Here is an 11760-nt window from a genome sequence, read left to right on the forward strand (position 1 = left end):
GGGCATGACAGAGAAAAGGGCTCAGGGGGTGCATGTTGTTGCAGAGGGTGGGAAACCCATGTAGGTGATGCTTAGTGCAGTGAGCACAGGTGAGCAGCAGCCTGGGAGAGGGTTTGGAGCAGCACAGGGAGGGCAGCAGAATTTGAGGATCTGCCCAAGGGTCAGGATATAGGGGAGACCCCCCCAGCCCTGCATGTTCTCTCTCCTTCACTGGGTTCTCCTGGGGAGATTCCACTCCAGCCAGGCAGAAGGATCTTATGCAACATCCCTCCCTGCGCCTCAAAGACAGTGCCTTCCTGCTCCTCGAACCGAACACCATGTCCCAGCCCAGCCCAGCCCCGCGGGAGCCTTGCAGACAGATGCATGCGTGGGATTTTCCATGCAGTCCTTGGTGCCCAGCACCTCCATGGATCCAGGTCAGCCCACCGCAGCTGCCCAAGGCCACTTGCAGGCCTGGGGACCCTCTCAGAAGGGGAAGCCATGTTGCACAGTGGAGATTCCCACTGGAGAGTGGCACAAGCCGTGGTGCCAGCCCTGAGAGAGCTGCAGCTCGGTGCCATGGGGGTTGGTGCATGGTGAGAGCAAGAACCAGCTGGAGCCTACACAGGCAGCCAGGGTGCTTGGGCTCTGTGTGCAGCAGCCTCCCAGGACACCTGCACAAGCATTCCATGAGCACTGGGACCCCCCCCCCAACCCATGTGGGGCAGCTGCAGAGGGAGAGATGCAAGCATGAGGATGCACCAGCAACAAGGCAAGCATGCAGAGCCCATCCCTCAATAACCCCCACAGCAGCGTGGGTGGGGTGCACAGAGGGGGTGCACCCCATTTGGGGCTGCACCTGGGCCCAGCGGCGGCTCAGAGCTGAGACTCCCTGTCGAGCCTGTCTCCTTCCACAAATCACCAACCCTTCTGCCTTGCCTCAGTCTCCCCTCTGTTCATGTCTCCTGGGAAGGGGGTTTTTCCAAGGTAGGGCCAGGCTGAGACCCCAGCATGCCTCCAAGCAGTCCCAGCTGGGTAGGAGGTTTCAGTCCTCCTGGGCAGGCGCAGGCCCAGGCAGAGGGAAGGGAGCTGTTCCCAGCATACGTGCATGCCAGGAGCTGCTGGCAGGGCTGCCCACCACAGGCACACTGCAGCCGTGCCCTCTGCCAGCACTGTCAGCCCACAGGCACAGGCACTTGCAGGGTACTGGCAGCACATCCCAAAACGGCACAGGCAGTCCATGCAGAGTGACTGTTGTTGTCCTGGTGCCACCCTTATATAACTGGGGAGCCAGCCCGGGCCTGTGCCCTCTGCTCAGGACTGAGACAGGACCCAGCAGTGCCAGTTGCCAGCCCCCTCAGGGCTTTTGGCCCCATAACAGGTAACGGGGCTTTCCCCCCCGCCAGGAGCACTGCCAATTCCTGTCCCCCCACAGCCCCTGTGGGATGGGGACCTGCCAGAGCAAGCCCAGCTGGCCACAGAGGGCAGGGGCTGCGTGTGCCCAGGGCTCGTTGTCGGGGTGGGGGCCGGGGCAGGGCTGCTCGGATGGGTACGCATTGTTCCCTGGCAGTTTGTGTCCCCGGCACCCTGCCCTGACACCCAGCCACAGGCATTTGTTGGTATCAGGAAGTGAAACAAACAGCAGGCAGTCACCTGGCAGCGAGACCGCAGCCGCCCCAGTGCACTGGGTGCACACGGTGCACCACACTCCTGCTAAGACCTCACTGCCACCAGCTGCCCTTAGCACAGCACCTCTCCCTGCCCTAAGTACTGCTGGGGATGCCCAAGGGCAGCAGCTGGCTCATTCTCTCAATCCTCAGGTATCGTTCCTGCATCCTCCTGTGCTGCAGGATGAGTTTTCCCATTGGAAAAAATGAAAATAATGCCATGGTTTGTGGCCTATGGGCTGCAGCTGTGTCCCCAGCCTGGTCAAGGGGGGGGGGACTTTCTGTGGGGGGAAAAAACTGTCAGCAGGGCCTGTTACAATAGGACAAGGCAGACAGAGTTAGATTGGATATAGGAAAGAAGTTTTTTACTATGAGGATGGTGAAGCCCTGGTACAGGTTTCCCAGAGAAGCTGTGGCTGCCCCTGGATTCCTGGAAGTGCCCAAGGCCAGACTGGAGCAATCTTGAAGCAACCCGGGATAGCGGAAGGTGTCCTGGCCCGTGGCAAGAGGGTGGAATAGATGACCTTTAGAGGTCTCTTCCAATTCAAACCATTCTGGGATTCTATGACTCTTTGGCTCGGTTCAGCTGCCCCTGCAGGTCCCTGCCTGTGGCACAGGGGTGTCATGCTTCTGGGAGCCAGACATGCTGGCTGCCCTTTCATCCCCACCCAGCTGGAGAAAGAGGAGCCTAGTGAGGAGCCATCTGCCCACATTCTGCCATGGGTCAGCACACAGGGAGCCACAGCTTTGTACCTGTGGTGAGGTGGCTTTGTGTGTAATCCACTGCATAGACACTCCCCAGAGCTGGGACAGCTGTGGGACCTGCTGTGGCAAAAGGACTTCAGCTTCCCAGATAAAACAAAGTCAAACAGCCCCAAGGAAACAAGCTTAGAGCAGGAGAGAAGAGGGAAGGGGATGGAGTATGTAGGATTGTGTTAGGGAAAAGCAGGAGATAATGTCAAATGACAGCACCAAAGACAAAAGTTGCTGAGGCAGGTGGAAAACAGCTGGGTCATGCAGGAGGGTGACAAGAGTGCAAAAGACACAAACAACCTGAGATGCCTCCTGCCTGTCCATGCCAGAGCCAGTGTGACAGCTCTTACGAGGTTAATGGGATCATTAGTGGCGATAAGGAGGCAGCTAAGCAGTAAAATGTTCCCGAGAAAGTGAACTTCCTCATTCCAGCCAAGAAAGGGAGACTGATTCAGAGCAAACAGCACCAGGATAAACAACTCAATTAGAAACAGCAAGTTCTCGAACCCAGACAAACAACCCAGACCCGGAAGGTTTCATGTGGGAAGAGCCACGCTTGGAGCAAACACTTCCCCATGGGACTGCCACTTAATGAATGAGCACTTGGCGTTATAGAAGGTGCCAGGGATTAACTGGGATTTAGGGGCCTGGGGGACCTGGCCAATTTGCTTTAATTGATCATTAGAAACAGCATAATCCCCAGGAAAATCAGTGTGGGAAATCTGGGCGCCAGTCTCCAGACTTTGCCGGGACTTACAAGAGGACACAAGTCAGGAAGGGGTTGTCTCCATTGGAGAAGGCTCTGCGAATGAGTGGCTTGTCTTGTGGCTTGGACCTGACCCCCTGGGGGCTGCCCATGGCCTGTCTCAGTCCCCAGCTCCCTGTCTGGTGCCCTGCCTGCAGAGGCAGCTGCCCACACTGCCTGGCCGCAGAACAGAGGGCAGAACAGAGGGACAATGGTTGACCTGCACCCATGGCAAGGCTGAGATCTCCATCCTTTTCTCCACATCCCACTGCCACTTGAGCCCAGGGTGGCCTGCAGGCCGTGCTGAGGCAGGGACAGGCAGCTGGTGACTTTGGTGCGAGTCACCAGCTGTTGGGGCAGCCCTGTGCCAGGCTTACACTGTTTCCAGACACTGACATGGACATTTTCCCCTGAGCTCAGCACTCGGGTCTCCCTGGTATTTGAGGTTTCTCCTGCCAGCCTTCCCAGCCCAGTCAATGATTACCCAGGATGGAGGTTACCCAAGAGCCACCAGGACAGTAACAGAGCAGGAATGACATACCCAGGCAAACACTGGCTGTGCTGGCCAGGGCAGGGTGCCAGGTCCCAACAATGTCTGCACAGCTTTTTGCTGACATAGCCAAGGTGTGCAGGGCCACTCCACTGCCAGCCAGTGGTCTGCTGCAGCAGGACAGACCAGAACCCCAGAAGGCCCCAACCCCCTCCCTGCTCCTGCAAAATCAAGGTCTCATTGCCACTGTGGGTCAGCTGTGATGGCCCCTCTGCTTCCACTGGAGATGCTGGTCCCTGTTGCCAGAGGGGTCACGGGCTGCTGCACCGGAGATCAGGGCCCTGGCAAGAGATCACTCCAGCTGGTTATGCCACGGAGTGGTCAACAGTATTTGTTGTGTCTGAGCCCTCCTCTGCCCCACGCTGCCCTGCCTGGGCCTGGCCTGCTGCCGCTGGCAGCTGTAACCCTGATGGGGCTGGGGGGTGTCTTTGTGGCAGGAGATCTCCCAGCTCTGGGATCACAAGCTGGAGTGACTTTTTGGTCTTTGCTTTTTGCTGTGGAGCCTCCCTGGCATTTCACAGAAGGGGACCTCAGGTGAAAGGCTCACAGCAGCAGGCACCAGGGGTACCCAAGGCTTGGAAGAGATAGCAAGAGGTGGGCTGCAAGAAGCCACTGCTCTCCTGGAGGATGGGTGGGCTCTGTACTCGCACAGTGCAAAGCAGCACAACACTTCCAGTCTTTCCCCTCCAACCCCGGAGAAACTTCCCCCTCAACCTTCCTGCATTCTCCTCTCAGTCAATCTGGTAATTCTTTTGTGCCCACAGCAGAAGACATGCTGGCAAAGTTAGAGATGGCCACTTCTGAGCCAAACAGATAAACTTCCTTTCCCAAAGGTCCTAGAGGTGTGAAATGGGACTCCTGACCTGCTGGGAGCATTCTGGTGCTCTGGAACATGGAATATCAGTGCGGCCCCATTTTTAATGAGAAACTCTGGTAGAAGTGTCATCACAACAGAGCTGCTGCTGCTCCTGAAGAGCCCCGTGCTCCTGGGAGAAGCCCCCAAGGGGCTTGAGCCAGGATGATGCAGGCAGGTTTGTCTGTGGGTGCTGGAGGTCCTCAGCTGCCCTCCTCTCCAACCCCCCACAGCATGGGCTGACCATGGGTGACAAACATGATATGGTGGCAGGGGCATTGCAGCTGGGTTGGTGCCCTGAGGAGATGGTCCCACGGTGGGAGGGCAGGCAGGGGGTGGCCACTGCCAGGCGTGGGGCTGGTGGCTGCAGCCTTGCCGGCAGCCTGTTATTCATTCCCCAGGAGGGAACCTTTGGACTGTGGAAGATTCGAGGCTCAGGGAAGGCGGGGACAAAGGCAGAGTCCAGGCTGGGCTCTGTCTGTCTGGCCTCCCTCAGCGAGGTGACTGCCAGGCTGGGAACACCCATGGGTGAACGCACTGCACAGGGGCTTGTGCAGGGTGAGTGGGTGTGAGCACAGGGCACGCAGGGCCTTGTCTCTGTCCTGGTGAGGTCCAAGTGCCATCCCATCTTGGTGTGAAGGGGCTCCATCTGCCTAGGGACAGCTGCAGAGAGAGAAGAGAACAGGAGGGCTTGCCCTGGGTCTCTCCAGGCTGTCTCCATCCCAGCACCGACCCCACAGCAGTGCACCAGCCCCTGCACCGTGGACTGTGCTCACGTGGCCGCAGCAGCAGCCCCTGCCCTGTGCTTGGCAGCAGGAAGGGACCGTGGGCACTGCAGCTGCATGTCAGCCACCATGGCTTCCAGCTGGGACCAGCTTCCTCCCATGGAGGCTCCCAATTAAACCAATTTCTTGGATGGCGTCAGTGATGCAGGAGCCGGAGGCTTTGTAGTTGTGCGGCCTCTTGGGCCACCCCCAGCGTCTCCCTGTCCCCCCGATGCCCTCCCCATCCCCGGGGCAGCACTTGCTCTCTTGTGTAACACGTGGCCTGCTCTCCTGGGGCAGTGCCTCCACTGGCCCTGCTGCTCTCCATAAGCCTTACTGAGAACATATCCCAGCAGGAACCGAGTGCTGGGGACTGTCCTGGCCTCACCAGGTGCAAACAAGGCAGCGCCATGCTGGGATGTGAGCCAGAGGAACCTCTGAAGCTGCCGCCTGGCCCAGGCCCCACTGGTGCCAGCCCGCTGTGCCCAGAAGCTGTGGCGCCAAGCAGAGCAGCACATCAAAGCCCTTCTTGCCTCAGCTTCCCACCACTCCAGCCAGGCACAAAGAGGGAGTGGCAGGGAAGATGGGCAGGCAGGGCCAGGGCCCCCATGGGGCTGGGGCCAGGGAGACAGGTGCCTTCCCTCTCTGAGCACCCCCTTCCACTCACCAGAGCTCAGTTCCGGCATGTAACAGGTACTCAGAGTGGCTGGGGGGGAGTAGGGACAGGAACACTGTAGGGGCCAAAGCAAGGCTCACAAGCACAGCCTGCACTGATGGCCAGGAATGAGGGGAGCCTTGAGTGGGCTGTGCCAGCCACCTCAGGGCACAGGAGCTGCACTCCCACAAGCCCAAAACGGGTGGACAGACAGCACGGTGGCAGGGACCTGTGCTGTCTAACAGGAGGATGCAGAAAACTTCTGGGGTGTGACTCCAGGGAGACAGAACCAAAGGTGTCCCGGGCTAGGTGAGACAGTGCTCAGACAAGCACCAGGGTCCCTGTGTTGGCCAGTGGCGCAGGGGCAGCTCTGGGGGCATGTAAGACATGGGCTTGGGCCACCTGGCAGAGAGAGCCTGAGTGGCAATGGCAATGGCGGTGCTGCTGCTGGCCCTGGTGTCACCAGCACTGTGGGACACTGCACTCACAGACGGACACGCACTTAGCCCTGCACCCATGGCAGTGACACATACACACACACACACACACACACACACACACACACACACACACACACACACACACGTGCTTTAAGGCACATGCCTGGCTCCATGCTCAGTGGGACCAGAGCCTCATGGTCTCCCAGGCAGCCTTTGGGGTTGCTGAAGGCTCAAGAGGTGCAGGTAAGACCGTGCTGCAGGGAGCAGAGCATGAGCAGTTTGGCAAAGTGCAACCACACTTTGGGAATTTGGGTCCAGTGGCAGACATGGGGCATAAATCCTTGGTGCTGACACCATCCAGAGTCTGGTCCCTTCACAGCTCAGGGGGTCAGGGGCCAAGGGGAGCAGGGCCAAGACCCAGGCAAAGAGCCTGATTGGCAAAGCACCGAGCAGCAGAGGCTGCAGGCTCCTCAGATGGGTAATTATTGTTATTGTTGTTATTACTGTGATTACAATAACAGCAACAGCTACTGCTGGCTGCCGTTGCATCACTGCGGCATCGTAGTCATTGTCATTGCAGTGGGAAACTGATGCCCCAGGGCAGGAAGCTCCTAAGCCAATGCAGTGTGTCCCCCTCTGAGAGCATCCACAGCAATCTGCCCCTCCCTCCAGGGGCCCACAGCCCGGGACTGTGCTCTATTGCCTGCATGTGAAGAGGACAGATGGGTCTGGAGGCAAGCTGACAGCTCCAAAGCTCCCTGCTGATCTCAGGGCTGTGCCTCTTCCCAGGTCAGTCCCTGCCAGGGACCGGTTCACTCTGTCCCCAGGGCCTGGTGTGTTGTCATTTGGGGTACAGCCAGAGTGGGTGTCACTGCTCAAAACTCTGCCACTACCAGGGAGGATGCGCTGCCCATAGGACAGGCCCACGTGACTTTCCAGCTCTCCTCCCACCCCAGAAAAGGCTACTATTAATGGAAGGATTGTTAGGGAATTAAGGGTTGGAACAGCAAGCAGGTCTGGGCTGTGGGCTGCAGAGAGACAGGGATTACCCTGGCACAGCAGTCTGGTGCCAGCATCTCTCCAGCCGGAGCTGGCGCTGCCAGAGACCTAAGCCCAAAGTGCTGGAGCCCAGCCCAGCTGGCAGTGCCTGAGCTTTGCTCCTTCAGGAAGTCAGAGCAGGGATGCTACCCACCTCTCTCCCTCCATATCACCTGATCATTCTCAACCTTCAGGTCCTGGAGGGGTTCTGCTGCACAGCTGGAGCCCCCAGCTCTACTAGGTAGTGAAACAGGGGTGCTGAAATTCCTGGGGTGGTGGAGCAGTGCCTGGGAGCCAATATTACCCAAAAGCTTACCAGCTGTCCTGGACAAAGGGAAACACTCCCCAGCTTCTTATGACTGCTCACTTTTCTATAATTTCACACTTAGAGAAGCACCCAGCACCCATGGACACCCAGCACTGACAACCTGCACCCAGCGAGGGCATCCATCCCTGCTGCTCTGCTCCCAGCTGCCTACTTCCTTCAGGATGCCGTGGGGGAGCAGGGCTGCTCCTGCTTCTCGCAGGGTTGGGCACCCCAAGAGCACCCTGCAGCATTTCTGGCAGCCCCAGCTGTGTCTTGCCATGTCCAATGCAGCTGTGACAGAGCTCACACCTCTACGAATGCCACCGTATTGCTGCATGGAGCTGAGTAAGGTCCTTCTCAGCCCAGGAGCGAATCCCTGCTTCAAGCCAGGCCTGGATTATGCGAAGGGGTTTGTGGCAGCAGCAGGTCTGCCTGCAATCCATGCAGTCCTGCGTGGCTGCGGCGCCATGCCTAGCGCAAGGAGCACATGTGTGGGGACATGTGAGCACACAGGGAGACCCTATGCCTCACCTGTGTGGAGCATCCCAGCAGTACCTGAACCACTGAGGCTGTGACCTCTCAGAATTCCTCTATTGGGGAAACAGAGAAGGAACGTGTCATTTTAACAGCTTTGACCTGGCTCCGCTCCCCTCTGTCTGCCCCCCACAAAAGGTCTGCTGGCAGGTGACCCACAGGCACCGTGGCAGAGCTGGCCAGGGCAGGGGCAAGGGTCACTCTGCACACATCCTGGGCATGATTAGGCAGCCAGAGGCTGCTGCGAACAGCACTGCTGCAGCATGGGAATGCCACAATACTAATTAATCCAGGCACTGGCTTGGGGCCAGGATAGACCTTCCAGGGCTGCAGGAACTCAGGCAAGAAGACAAAATGCCCCTCCAGGAGGTGGGTGTCTAACCAGGGCCTGGATCTGGCAGCCAGTGTGCCCACCCTTGGGCTGCATCTGTGCCCCATGGCTTGGAGTCACCAACTTCTGCCTAGGGCTGGAAGAACCAGCCCCTGCCCACTGCCACCACCCTGGGGACATTTTAGCTCAGCCCCCATGGCCAAGAGGGGCCAGCAGCTGGGGATGGGAAGGTGACAGGGCTTCATGGCTCAGAGAGAGCTTGGAGGTCTCTGGCCATCTGACTCCCACCCCAGCCACAGGCCAGTTACCACAGTGTGCTCAGCCCTGTGGCATCCAGGAGTCGAGTGCCAGCAGCCATGCACAGTGCTCTGTATAAGCACGTCTGCTCTCTGCCTGCTGCTCCCATCACAGTGACGTGGGCACCAAGCCAAAAATGCCTTTCCCTTCCTACTTCCACAGGGCAGCAGGACAGACGGGGGTGGAAAGCTCATGGGGAAGGTTGATGTAAGAAACCAAACCCTGAGGCTGGCCTGGTACCCTTGCTTCCAACCTATCTCACTGCATCCCAGTCCTGGGATGGTCCCATCACTGGCAGGTTGCATTGCCAGGGCTCAGCCTTCAGCTTCTTCCTCCTCCTCCTCCCATGAGCTTGCAAGTTGCCCTGCTCAGCCTGGCTCTGCTCACCTTTCTTTCACACATTCTGCCACCAGCTGTGAGCAGCACAGGGCAATCTCCTCCAGGGCATTTTCTGGAGCTGGGTCCGCAGCCCTCAAAATTCACCTCACCTGAATCCCCCTCATCCCATCCAGATGTCTTGGTGAGAGATCATGTGGAAGTGGGGAACACATGTCCCCACATGTACTGACCAAGGCACTGGGGCCTGGGCAGGCTGAGGAAGAAGTTGAAGGGGCTTTCCAGCCCAAACCACTTCCAGGAAGGATCAACTCCCAGACACATCAAATACAAAACCTTTTCTTCCTGTTTCGAGCTTAATTTTTGCATCAGGCAGGACTGATTATTTTTAATGAACTGTAAACCTGGAAAGAGGCACTGTGCTTCTGTGAACTGCTTCTTTTGGGAATCTCCCAATTTTCAGGTCTAACAGATCCCACAGATGATGCCTCATTGGCATCGAAGGAGTCTGGTGGGGAGGGCCCCTGAGCTGAAAGCCGAGATGTGCTGTGCCCTGTATTTTTAGAAGGTGGAGATAGCCAGCTGGATCCCACTCCAGACCCACTCCTACCTTGCTCTGACCCTGTGAATTCTGGGTCTCCAGGTCAAGGTGCCTTGGGACATCCAAAAAGCTTCTGTCCCCAGAAGTGTTGTACTGCTGCTGAATGCAGTCATGCAGAACAGGACTTATTTTTTTATTTAAACTGGTCTCTTTAGGTGTTTGCCATAGAGGTAACATTCCCAGGTCTGTCATATCCTTCCCTGGACAGGGAGCAGATTCCGAAGGTGCCACTGGCATTGCAGGGGCTGACGCACACCACATGCCTGGGGCCATGTGCGACAGCAGCGCTGGCAGGATTGGGCCGTCCCGGTTTGTGTCCAGCTGGGCAGATCACGGCCATAGGATGACAGAGAGCCTCAAGCCTTTGGCTGTCCCACTGACGACTCTGTCTGGATGTGTCCCGGGAAGGGCTGCTGCATCCTCACTGCAGGGTCCTGCAGAACCCCACTGTGCCCAGGCACTGCACCACTGCTGCAGCCCCTTCTACGCCTGGCCCGCCGGGCTCTGGCCCAAGGAGGAGCTGCTGCTTGGCCATGACCATGTTTGGGTGTTTTTGAGCTGGTGGATGACTCAGATCTCTGTTCCCGGGACTTGTTTACTGAGATGGGTGGGAGCAGTAGGAGCATGAGGCTGGTGGCGTGGCGGCCATGCACTGACCAGTGTGCCCCCATGTGCACCCGCTCTGCCACCCGCTGCTGTCCTCGTGCCGGGCCTGCTCAGGGACAACTTCTGCTTTTGGAGTGGGAGGTTGCTGGCCCCCGCCGAGCACAGGGAATCCTGGGGAGGGATGTGCCCAGGCTCACACGGAGAGGCAGAAACAGACCCAGGTGTGCTGCTCCAAAGTGGGTCATTCCAGGCTGTTTTACCCCCTCCTTGCAGGATCAGCCCAGCAGTTCCTTTTGTCCTTACTTAATGCTGAAGCTATGCAGCCCCTTGCCAGTGCCATGGCTGTGCCCCGCCCCGCTGCCGGCTCTCCCAGCTCCCCAAATGACAACACACCAGGCATGCCTACCTGGTGGAGCCAGAGGGTTTCTTGGAAAACAACCCACTTCTAGGCCTGCCTGAAATAGCAGCTCAGAAAACACAGTACAAAAATCCCCAGGGCTGAGCAACGAGTTGCTGTTCTCCAGCAGCTGATCCCGCAGCCCTTGCACCAGGGCGGTATTCCTGGGCAGCTGGGGAGCCTCCCCAGTGTTCTCCCCAGCTCCCCACCATGTTGCACAGCCATGGGCATCTTCCCAGCCCTCCTGGCCACGACAGCTCCCGGGTTCTCCTTTGGTTGCTCTCTGCGGCCATCCCAGGACTTCCCTCCGCCCTCCCCCGCCTCGGCCACCCCCATCCCCAATCCAGCCGTTGCTCTGGAAGCAGGAACCAAAACCTGACACTTCCGCCTGTCCACGGTGTCTCACAGCACAGCCCAAAATAGCTCAAAAAGCCCTAAAATATCGCTGCCCACTCAGCCCAGCTAGTACCCTAAGGAAGATGTAGGAGTGTGTGCAAGGCTAGGGGTGAGCAAGCAGAGGGACCAGCCCAAAAACGTACATCCCGCGGGATCACCATTTCCCCAGGCGTGCAGAAAAACAGATGTTGCTGTGGCGACAGCTCAGCGCTTGCTGCTTCCTCCCACAAAATCGGGTGACACGACGTCATCAGCCGGCCGGCCGACGGTGAGCGTGGCTAAGGCCGTGACTCAGAGCTGGCCACCGGCGCCGGCCCCGCCTGGCCCCCGACCTCCTCCTCCCCTTCTCTCCAAGCCTGGGCATCTCTGGCTTTCCTAGAGTACCCATCAGGCAGCAGGATGTGGAGCCTGGGTCACGATTAGCATGTTCAGGCTCGGTGATGCGGTGTCCCCAGCTCTCCAGCCCGGTTCTGGATTAGCCAGTACCTCCCCCCGGCGCATCCCCGCTGTG

The sequence above is a fragment of the Aphelocoma coerulescens genome, chromosome 4A (assembly GCF_041296385.1).
Source record: "Aphelocoma coerulescens isolate FSJ_1873_10779 chromosome 4A, UR_Acoe_1.0, whole genome shotgun sequence".
NCBI classification, from domain to species: domain Eukaryota; kingdom Metazoa; phylum Chordata; class Aves; order Passeriformes; family Corvidae; genus Aphelocoma; species Aphelocoma coerulescens.